The 5874-nt window shown below is 37.9% G+C and overlaps 1 pseudogene; it reads left to right on the plus strand.

Annotated features, from left to right (window-relative positions):
• The first annotated feature begins 1662 nt into the window (after positions 1 to 1662).
• On the plus strand, positions 1663 to 5105 carry LOC102836279 (annotated as a pseudogene).
• The last annotated feature ends 769 nt before the right edge of the window (positions 5106 to 5874 follow it).

The raw sequence follows: 5874 nt of genomic DNA on the forward strand, positions 1-5874 counted from the left end.
TAGAAACATGAATAGAAAATAATCCTAGATGCATTTAGCTATCAAATCTCCCTTCAATGCAATCGAGTAGAATTTCAACACTCAGGGAACCCACCTGAACCATCTATAATGAGAGGGATGTCAGTGAGTTAGTATCCATACAATTAAGAACCACCAGTTGAGAATGTGTGGTCTTAAACTCCATAAACAAATCTTCAGAGTTGTAACTTCTGGCCAAGCTAAACCACCACAGGTCCATTTTTCTTCATGTTACCAGTTTCTTTGCATACTAGAGGTTGACAACCCCATTAGAAAAATGAGGAATAGAGTGTGAGTTTATTTGGCAGCAAATTCATGCAGACTGCATGGGGTCCTAGTATAGATAAGTACTATAGGATAAGCACTATTAACTGAAAGATCAGTGGCTCAAACTCATCAGATGCTCATAGAAAACATATACAGGGTCACTTTGAGTCAGATGTGACTCAATGGCACTTAATTACAACAACCATGGGGCATGAGGGCATGTGGACAAGCCAATGAAAGAAAAAGCCTGAAGAAGGAAAACCCTTCTGAAACTATTTACATAGCACCATTGTGGTAATAGGAGGAAAACTACTGAGGAAAATGACTGGGGCCATGGAAAAGTGGCATTGGGAAATGAATAATACAAGCATAAAATAAACTTCCTGATAGCTAAGAAAAATAAGGGGGAAACAAAGAAGAAATCAGAAATATGTTGTGTCTGTCAGTCACTGCTAGCATCCAAAACCATTAATTCTACATATAAAGGGGGAAAAATTCCACGAAGACATTGATTGTGGCCTCAGGCTTACTGTTTATGGAAAGATTTACTTTTTAGGTGTTTGAAAATTAAACTATCCTAAAGAGGAGTTTGGGACTCTAGGATAATCACTGGACTACGAGGTCAGTTTGAACTGCAGGGTCAGTAGTTCAGAGGTAGCTCCTCTGAAACTCTATACAGAGTTGCTATAAGTCTGATTCAGCTTGATGGCACTTAACAATAATATAAAACGGCCAAATTTGACTGCAGTATAAGAACAATCATGAAGATCGCACATTCTGTTGACTATTTCCTTTTGTTATGTATTTTTTCTAACATGACAATTCTAATCCCATCCTTTCTGCTCCCAATATTGTCATTCTGTCTAGGACTATGGGGAAAGGTGTGTATGTGTGCTTATTCATACTACCTTTGAACATAGTTTCCACAGGGTTAGGAATGGCTTTGTTGTTATTTTTATTTACTGGTATGAACATAATGCAGAAGAGCTCCTAGCATGTCCATGTTTCTCAGAGCTCAGAATGAATGAATGAATGAGTGTAACCCACTCGATCAATATATATATAGAGAGAGGAAATTAGTGATTGGTGTAAGATTGCAAACAGTGTAATCCAGGCAGGTTTCAAACTCAACCCATGCCTGGGAGTATCCTCTCCTCTCCTCTGCCATGCCCCTTGGTACAACCTGGTGCTTGAACAAGCTCTAAAAAACTACCTTTGTGAAGATGCAAGCCCTGGGTGTCTAAAGCTATTTATAGTCCCCACCCCTTAAGCCAGTCAGTGACACTCACAAATGCCAGGTGTGGCTTTCTGTTTAAATGCACCCTCTCCACTGGGGCGCCTCAGAATCTGATGAGGTTGGGTGACCTTGCTCCACAAATGTCTGCCTCCTTCATCACCATCTTTCTGTTGATGCTGGGTCTTCCATTTGGTCAGTGTCTCGGAGATGCAGTGTGTCACAATGGATTCACAGGCAAATGGGGAGTTTAGTGTGCTTATTTCTTTTTTTCTCCAGCTATTCTGTCCCAGGTGCAGCTGCAAGAGTCAGGCTCTCAGGTGGTGAAACCTTCACAGACCCTCACCCTCATCTGCTCCATAACTGGTGACTCAGTTTCTAGCAGCACTGCTACTTGGAATTGGATCAGGCAGCAACCTGGGAGAAGCCTTGAGTGGATGGGAAGAACCTATTACAGGTAAAAGTGGTACAGAGAATATGCATCATCTCTCCAAGTTCGTCTTGTCATCAACCCAGATACCTCCAAGAACCAGTTCTCTCTGGACCTGAGTTCTGCATCAACTGAAGACACAGCCTTGTATTTCTGTGCTAGAGAACACAGTGAGAGGAAGTCATTGTGAGTCTACACACAAAACCTCTGCAGAGAAGCAGGAAGGACTAGGCTGCAGAAGGTTCTCAGGACACCAGGGCATGCCCAAGATTAAAGAGCACAGGGCAAAGAGCCAGCAGAAGGTGCAGACTTGAGCAAAGATGAACATTTCTGCTGTGTTTTTCTCAAGAACAGGTTAAGAAAAAAATATTATTTATAGTTGTATGAAGTGTACCATATTCTCTTAAGTTCTAAAATATCATACAAAAAAAGGTCTGTCTACTTATAACCAGCAGTGGAGTATGATATAGCCTCTATCCCTTTTTAACAGAAAAAGGATGAGTTTTAAAGAGATTCATATTATGATGGAGGAAAACCAAGTGTTTTGTTCTGTTTTTTGTTTTTAATGTTTCAAATTCTTTGAAAGCTTTTGTGTCCTTGTTTAAGAAAACATACTTTTCATACTTATTGTCTAGTTTCTTAATATTGTTGTGATATAATACCATAAATGGGTGATGTTATAGGCTTTTTTTCCTCTCAAAGTATGAGAGAATAAAATTTCAGGGTCAAGGAACTGATACTAGGTAAAATTTCCTTTTCCGTTGACTCTGGGGGAAGATACTTGGTTTCGTTTCTGAAATACCAGTGTACATAAATTCCTTGATAATCTCAAGATGAACTCTATATTTGCCCATTTATGCTTACTTGCTGTGTTTAATCTGTTTTGTTTTTTTAATTTCTCATGAGTTATTAGATTTAATACACACCCTACACAAACATGACCTCATTAACATAACAAAGAGAATCTAATTCCTATCTGGGATTTCATCCAATTAGTCTATGCATTATAATTCCAACACATAATTGTTGTTGTTCTTCTTCTTGCTTCTTCTTGATAAGTACTGTTGAGTCAGTTGAGACTCAAAGCAACCCTGTATAGGGTTTCTGAGGAGAAGCTAGTGGTTTTCAACCACCAATCTTGCTGTTAGCAGTCCAGTGCTTATCCTACAACACCACATGAATGTGTTGTGTGTTGCTTTGTGCTAAAATTAAGATGAAGTTCACTTAACATGATCATTTCAAAATGTACAATTCAGTGACATTTAGTACAATCACTATGTTGCACAACCATCAACATTATCTAATTCTATTGCATTCTCACTTCAAAAGGAATTTCTGAACTTATTGATCACTCTCCTGTCCACAACCTAACCCAAGACGTTGGTTGTTGTTTTTAACCTAGGATCTACCAACCATTAATTGGTATGTTCCTTTTAAATTAGATTTTCAGAATCATAAAATGCCAAAATTGTGAGGTGAAGATTGAGTTTTTAGAGCTAATATCAAATGTGTAGCAGAACTTATTATGATTACATGCATAAATTTGCAATTATATTTGAGTGGGTTGATAGTATAGGTTGTTTTCTAGCTGGTTCTGACTCATTGCAACTTTATATAAAACACTGCCAAATCCTGCACCATCTTAACTTTATTGATATGTTTGAATCCATTATTTGTGGTTGTTGTATGAATCAATGTCATTGATAGTATTTGTTGTTTTCCATGATGCTCTACTCTACCAAACATGATGTTTTTCTAGTGATTGTTCTTTTCTAAATACATGTCCAACAGAAGGTAACCAAAGTCTTATCTCCTTCACTTCTAAGGAATATTTTGGTTTTGTTTCTTCTAATATTAACTTGTTGATTGCTTCAAGTCATGATAGCAAGATCATGCTAATGGATGGGTGGTGAAGTGCTATGCAAAAGCAGAAGTAGTGATAGAGCTAGAAGTTATATTTGAAAGCTGAGAGCTGTACTATCAGTTCCAACCAACTTACCTATCTATTTAAAAAAATAGTTTCCAGAAATATGGCAGACTAGGCAGAAGCACTACATGGACACTCTAACAAAGAAATGAGAGATAAAATATAAAAGACAGAGGTGGTGCTTGATGGTGGATAAGTTAGAGGCACAGTGAGGATCTTCATCATCAGTAACACAGAATACCTGATGAAGCAGGGTTAGGGGAAAGTTCCAAAACACTGAACCACATATATAAGAATATTTTAAAAGTTTGAAGGCTTATAGCCAGTGGAATTTGTGGTGGAAGCAAGAAATCTCGTACTTTAGAACCCTCCAGGCTCAGTGGCCAGGAGGTATCATCTTGGGTAAGACCAAGTGGCAAGACCAAGCAGGGAAAGGATCAGAGCCAAGACAGATTGATGCCTGCTGGAACCTCAGGGATAAAGGTGTGGAAATTCCTTTTGTTGTTGTTGTTGTTATCTGTTCATTGTCTGTGCACCTCCATTCTGGTGACTAGAGGGGTTGCCTGAGTGGACAGCTCCACCCCCGCCCCTGGAGAATTCTACTACAGTTGCACACAGATCTTAAAATTTAAAGGGACAGATTCCACTTAAAACTAAACAGCAACGCAAAATGGCCACAGCGGGCCCTGAATCGTTTATTCAGGGAATAAAGGAATAAACTAGGAAAAAGGACAGAATAGGGGTTGTGAAGCAGAAGAGACATACTAAAAACAAAACAGGCCAAAAATTAAATCCTGAGTTACTTTGTAACAAACAACAGTGGCATCTTCAAATTTCTCAGACGGTCTTGAAGACAAGAAGCTGAAAGAGGATATTAAAGTCATACTCATATTAGACCACAGATTTTTTTTTTTTCTCTTCTCTCTTTTATGCAATTATAGAATACAGTAATAAATCTGTTTGTATTTTTCCCCCTGTTTCTGTTTTGTTTTTCAGTCCCCTTTTTACCTTAAGGGTGCTCTTTCTCTCCCTATATTACTCAAGAAGAGACAGCAATTGCTGTTACGTAGCCAAGCTACCATCACAACCTATAAACCCTCACAATATAGGCAAGAACCAATATCAACTGCCATACATCAGGGAGACAGACAACACCTGTGACAGTTACTCTGAGTTGAGTAATAAGAAGAATGAAAAGGAAAGCCCATCTCCTGATCACATCTACATGAAGACAATCAGAAAGCATAAAAAAATACCAAAACACACACTCAGTTAAGTATTAAGGCCAGAGCTAACTACTGAACTTGCCCAAGAAACAGAAGCAGATGATTATATTAACCCATATCCAGAAACAAGATAAAGTCACTGAGACAAGTGATGAGAAATTAGACCTACACTTCATATGGGAAGGAAAGCAGGCCTTGAAAATGCCTGAGAAGGAATTCAGAAATATGATTACAAAATGTATCAAAACACTTCACAATGGAGTTGAGAAAAATAAGGAAGAAGTCAGGAAAGCATTACAGGAACAATCAGATAAGATAGATACAGCATTGGAAGCAAGTCAAAACCTACAGAAAGAGGTCCAAATAAATAATAATAGAATATCAGAAATGGACAGCACACTGAGAGGGTAAAAGAACAGAATTGAAGAGATGAAAGGCAGAACTATTGATCTGAAAGACAAATCTCTCAAGATTACTAAGATAGAAAAGCAAGCAGAAAAAAATATTTTAAAATCTGAAGAAGATTTAAGATTCATGTTGAACAACATGAAGAAGAAATCTTAAGAATTATCATCAGACATCTTCAAGCATTAACTAGAAAATCTACAAGAGGGTTGAGAAGAATCTCAACAATAAGGGTGGAAACTTCAGAGCATTTTCATATAGATTGTACAATGATGTCAGAAAGAGAATATTAAAAGTGTCATGGACTGCCTAAAGAGCAAAACAGATTTGTGTTGAAAGAAATATAGCCAGAATGCTCTTTGGAAGT

The sequence above is a fragment of the Chrysochloris asiatica genome, unplaced genomic scaffold, assembly GCF_000296735.1.
Source record: "Chrysochloris asiatica unplaced genomic scaffold, ChrAsi1.0 scaffold00260, whole genome shotgun sequence".
In the NCBI taxonomy this organism is placed as follows: Eukaryota; Metazoa; Chordata; class Mammalia; order Afrosoricida; family Chrysochloridae; genus Chrysochloris; species Chrysochloris asiatica.